Raw genomic sequence first — 14,203 nt, forward strand, 5'->3', positions numbered from 1 at the left:
TTTCTTTGCACCATTTTTAAATGCAAATTTTATTTCCAACATTCTCATGGCTATAGCAAAAATGCACCGTTCACCCTTCTCAACATTTTATTTCTGCTGTGTATCTCTGGGCTTTCAGGTTAAATAGGGCAAAGGTTGTTTTTGTTTTCTGTGAAGAAAATATATATTCTAGGAGCAGAACTGTCTTGATTGATACGTTATGCATCCATCAGTTGGGTTACATGGACTATGAGTCAGGGTATAATTCTGCCCTATGTCAGCATTTTCCTTTCCAAGTGCTTGAGACTGTGCATTGCAGAAACATGCTTCTGGGGAGAATACTTCACAAAATTGTGCTAACTCCTTGGTTCCTTCCATCACCACAATGTCATATTAGGAGGCACAAAGTGACATCTTGATATATTGCTTATAGCCTCATATAAGGTAAAGTCTTATTAGAAAGTAATAAAAGTGACCTCCTGCTTTTTTGTCCATAATCTTGTATTACGTTAAGATGGAAAATCAGAGCTGGTTATGTTTGCCATTATTTTGTTGCATTTAAAATAATATTGTGCAACACCAAGGTTGGAATTTGAAAAATGCTAAGAAATAATACTGTCTGGAGCAATACATAAAATATTGATGGAAATAGAAAAGACAAACATACTTCCCTGTGGTTCATTTTGGGTGTGTCTGATGAAGAAAGCAAATAAAATATCTGTCTTCATTTACAGGGTGTTTTCAACTTAAGTAACTGCAATACTCAAAATATTGTAGTCTAAAAACTTCTGGAAATATTGTAAAAATCAGATTAGTTTTTACTGAAATATGGCTTGTAAATTCTTCATGCTTGTGACCTGGATTACACTATTAACTGTAAAGGCATTCTGTTACTAAGTGGGGAAAACATTGTGCCACCTTAAATGAGTTTTCTCTGCTAGACAGAATAACTTGTTTCTTTGAAGGAAGGGTTAGGTTTTGAAACCCACCAGGAAATCAGACTTACAGGGGAATTTAAATGAAATATTTTTGACATATTTAACTTCAGAAATGTCTACAATTCTATATATGCCAAAAAAAAAAAAAAAAATCATAATATAGATTTGATTTAATGCAATTAAAGTTTAGCTTGTCCTATGTTAGGAGCGTTACTCTAGGGGGAACAAAACTGGTTGCAATAGTGAAATTATAAAAGTTGTTTTATGTCACATTAGTTAACATATGCAAGCTTATTTAACATGTGGACCACAAATAAGTGTAATTATATTAAAACAAGAATCTGTAGCTCAGAAGCAATAAAAATAGACTAGGTTGTATTATTAATTCTTGTGTTAAGGGTTTTGAGCCATGTTGATTGGCCTGAATTTTTTGATTTTGTTATGGTACAAAGGGATTGTTTGAAGTAATTTGTCCCCGAGAGAGGCTCACAATCCCAAGCGGGTTTCAATTCAGCAAAGCAAATCTAATTTTGTTTGCTTTATGCAAACCAGAAGGGGCTGTGGTTCATTCTGTTTTCACTGGAGGGGAAAGGCGCACTAATGGGACCTGCTGAAATGCATGCATTGCAAACATCATACTCCTGCATATATTAAATTTAGCTATGTGATGCACTGTGTTCATCATCTCATTGTGTACACAGATACGCTTTAGAACAAAGCCTTTAATAGTACAGGAACCTTACTACATTATGCCAACACACTATTGTATTTATATTTAATGCTACAACTGGAATTTCTTCCCTTGGATAAAGTGTATCGATACGTCGTCTCTTTTTCCCTCCTGTTAGTTGTTATAGTAGGCAGTATACTGAGGACGTTACATGTTTAAGCTTCAAGCCATCTGAAGATTAATTATATGGAGGTCTCATAATGGTTTTTAATTTTCCTTTTTTTACAGCCCAGAGTTAAATAGGAGACATGTTCAGGATCTGATTGCCAAAAGAGCAATAATCCCCAATCCATCAGATCAAGGCTGGAAGATAAATGAAGGGGAATAGCACCTGCAAGACAGGTAATGCTCTAGACAATAACCACTGTTTTGACAGATTGCTGCCCTCTCTTCAGAGTGGTTGCTTTTTAGGCTTTACAAAAACAGTATTTATATTGCCTAAAAGGTACACCAGATCTGAATAAATGATGGATATAGAATGAAATCTGTTTCTCTGAAAGCCAATAGAAAAGTTGACATTCATTTTACTGGGAGTCAGAGTGGACCACTAAAAATAGTTGATGGTAAATTTGAAGGGTAGATAAATTTATTTGCATATAAGTCACATTATTTATTTATTGAATTTTCATAATAGTGCTATGGTTCACGTGGTGTTGCTCAATTTTTTTCCCGGGTGCTTCTGTTTTGAAAACAATTTCAATATTGCACAGAGACAGACACATCTCAAAACCCTTCAATTTGTCATTAGACATTTGGCTGCTTGCCTATTTTACTGATAATATTGAAAAACCACATTAATTTACTGAATGATTTTTGTGAATCAGTTCACACAGAATCCAGAATGATACTTGTCTTGCATCAGATGACTAACTATTAAAAGCATAGGTTTACTTGTTATGCTTATTGTGTGGTACAGTTCAAAGTTTGCTTAAGTGTGCAATTTAAATTCAAAGATGAGTTAGGAATGATGATTCTTTTGTTTTTAAAGTTCCTTCATGAAACACCACAAGACTATTCTTTCCAATTATGTTCTGTATTGTCATTTGCCTTTCTCTCCAGCCAGTGTTCTTCCTTAATATCTCATGAAATTTGGTTCTCAACAAAATAAATAAATAAATAAATAAGTAAAAATACTGTAACATAGATATTTTATCTTGGAAGCCAAACCCCTGATCACAGAGACAACTTGGATGGGTGTTCTTGTGCAAAAGGTCTCTTCAGGGGTGAGCACAAATGCAGAGCCTGGGATTGGAGATTTCCTCCTTGCCTGTTCTACAGCTCAGAATGCAAAACTGTTCTTGACATAGAGAAAATGCATCCTAATGTTTTGTAATCCTGCAAAGCCATTCAGAAACAATGCAAACAAGTAAGATTCTGGTTGAAAGTTTTGTTTGTTATGGTAGAAGAAATATTTTAAAATAATTATATCACCGCGAGATGCCTGAATGTTCTTTAACATCTAGAAGTGAATATATACAAAGTTATGATGCATTCCCTTCTGCCAAATTTAGGGGGAAAAGAAAAAGAAAAAAATATTAGATTTAGGTTCAGGTTCTAGGTAAACTTAACATTAATGGGAGAGATCTTTCCTTCAAAATGATAATTACTTATGTAACAAAGTAAATTTTCAAATTAACCAAAAACTTCTATGTGAATAAAAAAAAAAAAACAAAAAAAAAAAAAACAAACAAAAAAAAAACTTAAAGGCAAAAGTAGCCAATAATTATTTCAGAAGATAAACCCTTCTGAATGTGGAGGAAAGACAGTGGTGTGATCTGCTCTCAAGTTAACAGTTTTCTGTGATCTTCATTGAGAGGGAGCGGGCCAAAACCTCAACATTGTATGAAGAAATACAGGAGATCCAAGTCGGAACAAATCAGCACATGCAGGTCACTATTGCTTTTCAGAGCTTCACACTGACAGAACCACTTTGAAACTTGTTTGACTTGCTTCAGCTGAGGATCTGGTTCTATCTGCTGCTGCCAAATCTAACTACTGTAATCTACATCAGTACAGATTTAAAGAAAATGTTATGTATTCATTTACGGTCATCTCTAGTTATTCGATGTTAATTTGGTGAAACCAAGTAATAAAACTCTTTTCTTAGAATCTTGCTCTGAGAAAGATATATATACATGGACACAGTTTATAAATTCATTCAGTCGCCCTGCCACCCCCCCCCCCAATAAATAAATAAATAAATACAACTTAAAGGCTTAAAAGATAAGTAGTCTGATCAAAGTAGTTTGTTATCTAAGGTTATTGAACAAAAACTATCTGAGACAGTTTAGAATTAAGACAGAATGTTTGTCAGAAGAGTTTAATATGAGAATTTCACAGGGGGTACTGGGGATGTGTTGAAATTGCCATTAATTGCAGTTATATATTATTTTAATTGCTAAATATTTTTTATTATTTGCTTTCATTTTTATCGTTACTCATATATATAACCTATATATAGGTTATATAAATAAACTAACCACATTACAGAAATTAATAAAATAGCACATGCTTTTAGAACCTTAAAGGCTAACTCAGATGAACATAAAAAGAAATGAAGGCAAGGGATACAATGTCACTTCAATAATACAATATATATAGGAAGAGACAATCCTTGCTTGAAGGTGTCTTCTGTACGGATAGACAAGTCAGATAAAGGAGTTAATATTAATTCCTTAATTTATGGATGGAGAACTGAGGCACTAAGAAATCAAGAGATTTACCCAAATTGACAAAGAAACTCTTTGCCTGAGCTAGACACTGAATCCATTTTCTTCATGCTCTAGTTCAATATTTTTCCCTCCAAAAAGGTTGTTTTATATTAGAATAACATAAACTTTATACAGTAGGAACAAGATTATATGGGGCTGAATCTATTTCATCGTATACATAGCTGAGGGTCTGGCAGAGGATGTCTGAATATTATACTCCAATTCTGCAAGTGCTTACATAACTTCAAACAAATAGATAAAGTTGTCAACAGTATTGGATCTATGAGCAGGCTTAAAATTAAACACTTACATATGTTGTATTGATTAGCAGCTAGTTGTTAAAAAACTTAAAATTTATTACTAAAACAGGTCTCATGCAAATGAAGACACACCCATTAGAAAACAACAGCAACTACAACAAAAACTGTCCTTTATCAGGATTTGAAGTACAGAATGAACAAAAGCTAAATTTAATGAATTTTTAGTTACACAGAATTCCAAATGAGTATGAAGCTTTATTACACATACCTTATGTTCCTGCTTTATTTGAAAAAAGTAGTAAGACCTCTGCAGGACTTCATGAGTTAGCTTTAACCAGCTTAAAGAATAACTGGAAAGAAGTAGAACAGTAGAAAAACAGAACTCATTTATTTTCAGTAGATTTTTGATTAAAGAATAAAGGAGAAAGAAAAAGAAAGAAGAAAAAAGAAAAAAGAAAAAAGAAAAAAGAAAAAAAAAAAAAAAAAAAAAAAGAACCTGGATAAGCTATCATAAGAAAAAACGTAAAAGGGTTCAAGTTCAATTTATTCAGATAAAAGGATTTTTGTTTTCTGTGTACAGCTCAGGATCAAATTTGGTGATGATTTACCATATTTAAAGAAAAATCAAATATATACAAACTAGAAAAGGATATAAGGAATCTGATTATTAGAAACACCTACTTAACAACAACAATAAGTGCACACAAACCACAATCATTTTATGTATATGAATTGTCATTTGCTAGACCCAATTTTAGAGAAAATTCTTTTTTGCCTTTTTTTCTAGTAATAATACTTGTTCTGAGTTTATAGGGAAAAAAAAAATATATATATATTAAGTTACTGGTGCCAAAGCAAAACATGACACTTGTCTGTATTCATATATTTGTTATGCCTGTTCTTGCAGTTCTCATTGGGAATTCTGCTGCAGAAAGTCCTTCAGAGTAAAACCTTTAGATTTCCTACAGAAAAGCTTCAGTGATGGTCTAGCTTTGCAAGTGGAAAAAATAAAAAAATAAAAAAATAATTATACAGTGTTGCATAAGAAGTTGGATCAATATTTAGCTTTTTTTTTTTTTAATTTTCAATATTTTTTTTCTCAGCCTTTTAATTTAAGAGATTTGGGTGACATTCAATGAAGTATTGCTTTTGCAAAAGCTATATATTGAATACAATAAAATCGTAAAAGTTGGAGATGAGAAAACACCAGCTCAGTGTTTTCATCAGGTCACTGAATTTTTCACATGCTTGCTCCCTGTGAGATAGTTCCTATAGAACATAGCATGAACAATATCAGTTAAATTTAGGAACAAAGCTAAAGAAAACAATTTAAAAAAAAATGCTATATATACATGAGTTGATGCAGCTAAATATAGATATGTGTATGTACGTATGTATATATACATATATTTTTATATGTAAATCGTGCAATAAAAATGTAGCTGTAGATGATCATTTCATAGTCCTGACCCTTGCTCAGCTTAGGACTTACCGACTTGTGGTTATGAAGCCTGAAAAACAAGAAGGACTGACAAAATGTCATCTTGTAAATTTCCAAATAAATTTGATGTTTTTGTTTAATTTTCTTGGAGAAAAGATGCTGAGTGTTTTGTGGAATCCCTGCATATTTCTATCACTGCCCAAGGGTTGGTCGTATTTGTACTCTATGTACAAATACGTAAATCTCTATGTACAAATATGTAAATATTTGTAAATATATGTAAATACTCTATGTACAAATATGTAAAAATCCTTCATAGGATTTTATTGTAGTAATTATTGTAGTTCATTAACTTTATTACAGCTGAATTAAAATAAAACATGGCTTAACAAACTCTAAAATAATAAAACATATATTGTTTATTCAAAATGATAGTGCTTTAAGAATAAACCATTGGTATCTTTTAAAAGGACTGGCAACATGAGTGGATGCTCTGCAGGAAACGTAAGACAATGTTCTTAGCAAAGGGAAGGCTCCTTGTTCTCTGTAGCGTATTACCTTGTTACACATACCTTATGTTCTTGCCTTAATCCTGTCTTCTGTCCTGCAGTTTTGTTCTACTGACCCTCATTCTGAAGTACACCACAGTAGAGATTTGCATGTCCATGCAAGTTAGAAACAGGTCAAGGAGCCTCAGCAACCTAATCATGAAAGAAACCTTCAGCAACCACCAAGCGACTTGTAGACAGAACATGTAACAAGGGACCTCACTAGGATGGTGAACCATTTGGTGAACTATTACTTTCTTTTCAGACGTGTCATTTAAACCTTTTGTAGTCTGAGAACTGTGCTTGGAGGGTAATCAGACCTAGCAGTGTTAGTGCCGAGTTCCTCATTTGGCACATGTCTCCTTAGGGCTGCCAACCTTCTGTTGAGCCTCAGCTACGTATGAGTAGCCTAGAGACCTACAGGTTCCACTAGGCCTACTCATTTCTACTCATCTAAATGTCTGGTCCAACTAAACAGCTATCAATATCTTCTCTGGAGTTTTTGTGTGGCTGCATACAAGCAATGGGAAGTGGCAGGTTGGGAAGGCCTTGAGTGAGCACCCAATATCATCCTGGGAAATCCAAGAAAAATGTAGCCAGTCATTTTATGTAAATATCAAGAATATTAGGTAACACCTTGCAGTTCAGTCAGTCAGAAACTAGAAAAAGGATATCCCAGATGTCAGAGAAGATGCCCTGCCCAAGTGTTTGTAGTATCTGTACTCTGTGTACATGTAATGTAGGGGGGTACCATAAAAAGGACAAATCCAATATTAGGATGGACAAGCAGTGTCTTTCCAACAGACACTCAGAGGTATGAAGGCCTTTATATAACTTTGTATTCTTTACCTGGAATTTCTTTTACAGCTGTACTCACACATGTTCAGTTTGACTGAAATTGCTGGATGTATATAACTGTTGCTGGTATATTTGAGGTAGTGACAGGAAAAGACTACTGTGATGGCCAGGGACCCCAGAATCCATCATATTAGGAAGAAATCTAAGGTCTCAGTCAGTTTAGCAAAATGAAGCCTAAGGAAGAGGCTACATACACATCAGGCTAGAAACACCTGGGAGAGAAAAAAGCTATTTACACAGATTTAAAGCTATTTTGAAAAGATTGACACAAGAACAAATAGGTATAAACTGCCCATGACTAGCTTCAGTCTGGAAAATACAGGATTTATAACCAGGAATGAGGTAAACATCTGGAACAGCCACCGCTGTTACGTGAAGACAAAATGTTATAACTACATGAAACAGCACAGCTTGAAATGTCTTGTCCTTCCAACAGATACAGAATGGATTTGAGAAGGGCAGTTTTCTTTGCTGACCTACAGATTTGACATTGCTGTTATCTGAATCTTAGAGATGTCGTTGCCAATACCAGCAGTGATAGAGATTTTTTACTGTTTGCAGCCATTGGCAATGAATGGAATTTGATCTGAAACTTTTAAAGCAGTCAGTAGAAATTATTTTGCTGATCAGGAGGTCTGTAGTGAGCATGTCTCACTAAAACCAAAAGATTCCCTAAATGTCTTTCTTGTGTTGTGCAATTAAATCTGCATACAAGTTGTCCCTAATATAATTTGTTGCATGCAAATACCAGATCCAATTCTGCCAGCCTTACTTATGTTAAGTAACCCTCAAGCAAATAGTTTCTAAGAATTCCCAGTGGGACAACTCACATAAGTAAGTGCTGCTGCACATAACTAAAGGTGGCAAAGCTTGGCTTTGAAGGAAGAGACATGATGTTTCTCTTTATTATTTTCAGTTCTGAAATGATGCTACCCCAAAATCATTTGGTAGCAGATTGACAAAAGCTTTTCCTTTAAATCTGGGCCATACCAGCAAAATAAATAAATAAATAAATAAAAATAAAAATAATAAAAAAAATCATTCCAAAGTATGCATATATTATTGAGCATATTTATTGCTTATTGACTGATTTCCACTGTTCATGTGGACAGTTGTGGGTCCAGTCCAGCTGTGTGACAAAGGCAGAATAAAAGTAAATTTTGGAAGATGGTTGTTAGCTATTTTGAATAGCGCTTAGTGCCAACAGAGTTACCTCATCATATTATATCCTCAAAGTCAATTTTGGCACTACCAATCATCAGTGTATTTTGAAAGGCATCATAGCCCTCTAGCAGTGAATTATGGAAGGCACGCCACCTTTCTCAGCAGCTTGTTGAACCAGAGTCATTTATTCAGTTGGTATTGAGAGTCTGGGGGCATGACAGTACATCTGACCCCTTTTGGGTAAAATTTGATCTGGCATTTCATTTCACGGGCTCAGCTACCAGTCTGTCAAATCTTCATTTTGCTGGTGCCCACTAGAACTGCTGACGCTTGTCTCTAACTCCTGGTGCTTTCATCTTTCAGCAGCAATAAACATGTCACACTGCTGAGGTGAAACACAATCTGGAATTAAATTTACTGCATATAAAATATGGTGCCCTCTTTATTGGTTCAAATACTTGTCACTCATAATTTATTTGAAAGTGTATGGCATTCACGAAGCGAGCATGCTGCTAGGAGTGGAGGCGGGGGGAGCGGTCGAACACCGAAATACAGCAGTTTGCAGGAGCTCTTATTTCTCTTTAACACCCATTTCCCCATCCCTTGCCAGTCCTGACTGATATAAACACATCGAATACAATATCGGTGCCTCAGCCAATAAACAGTATGCATCTCAGTAACAGCAAGCTGGGGCATGTTTGGCTGCACAGCTGTACGTTAGCTACAAAGTGGCTGAAGGAAGGTAACAAGCATTGCTCTCAGAAGAACAAGCTGAAAACAAGCGGGTATGTGTTTGTAAGCATATGACAGGAGTGGGAAGGGTGGGAAGGAGCCAGATTTAGCCCTAGTCCATTTCAAACTCGCTCGCCATGCCTTTCCTTCTGGCACTCAACTTTTTCATGATTTATTCCAAATACTGTCGATCAGCGTTAACTAATACAGTTCTTGTATGAAGCACCTCTCTAATCTCTTCAAAAACAGATGCAGAAGCGTGGCTTAGAGCATGGGGGCCAACAAAAGCACTTTGCCTGTACCAGTGATTAGCTTTGATTGACATAGTACACTTTTCCTTTCACAGGCATACTTTAACATCCATAAATGACTCTTTCAAAATGAGAAGCATTGGGTAGTACAGCTTTGACTTTAGTAAACATGCAGCACCAACATATTAGCAGGTAACTGTGAGAATACAAAGTGCCTGATATTCTTATATTCTCTTCTGGCTTTTCTTCTCCTCTTTTTCAAATTTATTTATTTATTTACTTGTGCATCCAGCACTTATTCCTAATTGAGAAAGAGAAAATATGACAATATTTAGACTGTAGTTTGCTTAAACCGGAACTTTCAGTCTTGTCCTATACACATAGTGTAGACCTTGTAAAAAGAGTCAGTGGGATCAGAGGTCTGGTTCTTGAAAAATAAATAAATAAATATGAAAGAGAGAAAGAGAGAAAGAGAGAAAGAGAGAAAGAGAGAAAGAGAGAAAGAGAGAGAGAGAGAGAGAGAGAGAGAGAGAGAGAGAGAGAGAAGAAAGAAAGAAAGAAAGAAAGAAAGAAAGAAAGAAAGAAAGAAAGAAAGAAAGAAAGAAAGAAAGAAAGAAAGAAAGAAAGAAAGAAAGAAAGAAAGAAAAGCTAATGCCTAATCTGAGGGGTTTCTTTGTCATAACATATAACTTCACTTGTGTTAAATTGATGAAGATGAATATAAGGGAGGATTAGAATGCCTCAGTTACAGGATGCATAGAGACATTTAGACTACAAAGTGGTACAAGGCATCAGCAAGAAAATGTCAAATCTGTGCAGCAAAACACATTTGTGGATATAAGTTCTGTAGCTAATTGCTTAATCACATTTTTTTTTTTTTTCTGGAATCCACTTACAGTTATGGATACAGCCATGTGATGCTTGAATATACACTCAAAAGCAAAGTTCTAAATTAGAGATGCTATCTGAAACCTAAAATCATTTCCACTTCTACCCACCAAGGACTCATAGCCCCCTTATCAATCAGTACAGCCCATTCTTTCTTCTCCCCTCAGAAAGCCTCAAAGAAAAAACAGGCTTTGCCATATGACCTATCAACAACCCAGCCCACATTCTGATGGGGCAGCCTGGGAAGCAAGTTACATTTTTCATCCCCTTTTGATCTCAGCTTCCTGGTCACACATGAAGAGAGAGGCGTTTCCTCTCTCTTGATACCTTTGTAAGGGGGTGTCGAGAGGCAGGAGACCTTTTCTCCATTAACACCAGTGACAGGACCCGCGGGAACGGGGTTAAGCTGAGGCAGGGGAAATTTAGGCTTGACATCAGGAGGGGGTTCTTCACAGAGAGGGTGGTTGCACACTGGAACAGGCTCCCCAGGGAAGTGGTCACTGCACCGAGCCTGTCTGAATTTAAGAAGAGATTGGACTGTGCACTTAGTCACATGGTCTGAACTTTTGGGTAGACCTGTGCGGTGTCAAGAGTTGGACTTGATGATCCTTAAGGGCCCCTTCCAACTCAGGATATTCTATGATTCTATGATTCTTTGTGTATCAAGGAACCAAATTATTTAAAGGCACATGAACTTGAACCAGTGTATAATACCACACTAGAAAATGAACTGGAAGTAAGGGCAGGCAATGGGGCACAGACGTAACAAAATCCTTCTGAGAAACACCCATTAACAGGTGAATAGCTACTACTGTATGCAACAGGTGAAATTTCCAAGTGATCTTAAGATGGAGATTCGTGTAAGGTGTGTTTCCAGTAATCAGCAACCCAATAAGGTAGATATTGCTGACAGAATGGACTCCTAAGCAGTTCTGCATTTAGGATATATTGTAGAGACCTGAATGTGCATTTCAGTTATGTTGTTTCCTGAAATGACAGGACAGACTGGTTTCTTTCCTTCCACTAAGTAGGATATAGTGTCAAAACCCATGTGTGAGACTTCTAGTCTGGTCTGCAAGAGCAAACAGGGCTCTACAAATAAATACATAGTCACAGTGAAACAAAAGTGAAATGGACAGACAGCTGATTACAATACAAACTATATCAAAATTTATTTTACCCTTACAAAGAAACTCCAATAAATGTACACAAGCTGGGGGGTCATGCATTTATTTTAATAATTTTTCTAGACTTTCAGTGTTTTACACATTAATGGGTCAATCCATTAACCTGATATCTTTGACATAGCATCAGCAAGGTAATAAAACTTACAGATCTTATTAAACTGGTACAATTATTTGAAAGATAGTCTGTAAGACTATTTGAAAGAAAGTCTGTATTCCAAGTTTCCATCTGTGCAGGTGTGCATGTGCATGCATGTGCATACGCATTCCAGCATTTTTACATGTATGTGCACATATGTATTCAAGGCAAAAGAGAAAGAAAATGAATAGACAAGTAGTCTCTACTTAGTCCAGTTATTTTAATCTCAGTTAGCAAAGACTGAATAAATTCTGATAGTGGAGATTTTCTTTTTTCCTTTCGAAATTGAACAGCACATTTTTTTTAATGTACATTATTACACAGGAGAAAAGAAAACCTGTAACTAAACAAATATAGGTCCTGGCTCTTCATGGTCCAGCTAAATAGTTTTTAGAATTATCTACACTTCTTCAAGGGTCTTTTATACAGATTTATATGCAGTTTTCTTGTACTGAGAATACAGTCAACATGCTTCAAGAAAAACATGAACAGACCATGCAGCCATCCTGCAGAAGGCAACCTGAATTCCACTCTTGCAAGGTTCACAAGACAAAAATCACTATGACAAATTTTGCAAGAACAAATATCAACCTTTTTGCATTTGAAAATGTTTCTGTTCATTCTTTAGCCTCCCTGTCAGACTCCAAGGATACTCTGGACTCACTGCACTTTGCACTTTGTCCAGAAGCTCTTTGGTTACCAATGCCCCTCAGAAAGTGAAGTCTTCTCCGTGAAAACTACATACAATTTGGCTGGGGAGAGAACAGAGGTCTGAACAGCTCTTTCCTGAACAAAGGATTTCTTAAGTGGAAGAAATTCTCTTCGTCTCGCCTGAGTGGCTGGGCTGACATCCGGGGAAAAAGAAAATCCTATTCCCATTGTAAGCTGCTGATGGAGAGCCTTGTGCAGTCTTAATTGTTCTCTTTCTGTCTGCTATCTGACACTCTATACAGAATGGTACATTTCAAGTCCTCTTCCAATTTTTGTCTTCTGACAGGGATCAAAAGTGTCTTTTCATATATACTCTTCCACATTTAAAACCCATGGCGACCCACTTTTCAGGAGAATCAGCGAGGTCCTTTCCTCAAAATCCCATGCAGAGGCCCACAGCTCTGAAAGTCTCCCAATCAGATTCAGAAACATTTCGCCGTGGGTCAGTGCTTTGTGTCCATGACTGGCAAGGTTCTCTGGGTGGATTTTCTTCACTTATTTCTGTTATTTCAATTTTTCTCCAGCTTTTCCATTCATCATATGTGCTTGTACTCTCCTCTTTTTCCTTTCTTTTCCCAGCTCATGCTCTCCAACATGCAATTTCCCCTTTTCTGCATGCCTTTGCTGTTGTGCAATCCCTTCATTTCTCTCTCCTTTTTCTCCTGCACCTTTGTTTCCATTCTCTGCCCTTCTTCCTACAGTAGACTGTAGCCACAAGGTTTGCCCAATTAGGTAACCAGAAATTATATCTGATATATTTTTTTAATCAAAACCAATCCTCAGTCCTACCTTCTGTGCATTCAACAAAAACAGTGCATTCTCCAACACTGAAATCAGACCACTTCCCATTTACAGCCCTAAGTATGTTTTTGGGAGCTTAATATTATACAGTTGGCTTTAAAATGATGGTCACTGTCTCTTCTGCATGATGGCATTACAGATTTGATGTTTTATAATTGGTTTAGTGTTTTGTTTTTCTTTGTTTTGTTTTCATTTCAAATCTCTATGCTGTCTACCAATACTAATTTACATGACAAAGTGCATCAAAACACATTTCAAAACAATAATTTTGAGAAACAAAACTATTTTGATACAGCAGTCCACTTTGATATTCAGGAAACAAGTGAAAAGAGAACTTCTGTGTTGCAGATATATCATTTCTGAGCACACAGATCTTGTAAAGTCCAGTCCTAGCTAGATGAAGAATGTAACCCTGGCAGTAGGCTGCAGCCAACCCCTTACTTCCAGTCACTGTGACTTTCTCCAACCATCTCATTCTTGGCCATCCCCTAGTGTCCCTTGCATGGCAGAAAAAGATCTAATCTGACTAAAAATTCTAAACAGATCTGGCAAATCTATTATACCTCATCAGCACTCTTCCATCTGTATGAAATGCAGAGTATAATGCAGATCAGTAGAACTGCTGACTCAGCAGAGTAGAATCATGAGTGATCTTCTTTGAACATGGACTGCACAATGTTTCTAGGCATTCTGTACATTTTCTGTGGGTTTTAGCATTATGTAATGAAAACCTCAGCATTATGAGAATTTTTAACAAGTATCGTTTAATGGATATATTTTACAAGAATCTACACCCACTCCACCTGATAATATAGTTGTGGATCGTATCAAAATGTATCCAACAGCCCTGCATCCACAAAGCCATGTG

Source organism: Aythya marila (assembly GCF_965140915.1).
Source record: "Aythya marila genome assembly, chromosome: 3".
NCBI lineage: Eukaryota > Metazoa > Chordata > Aves > Anseriformes > Anatidae > Aythya > Aythya marila.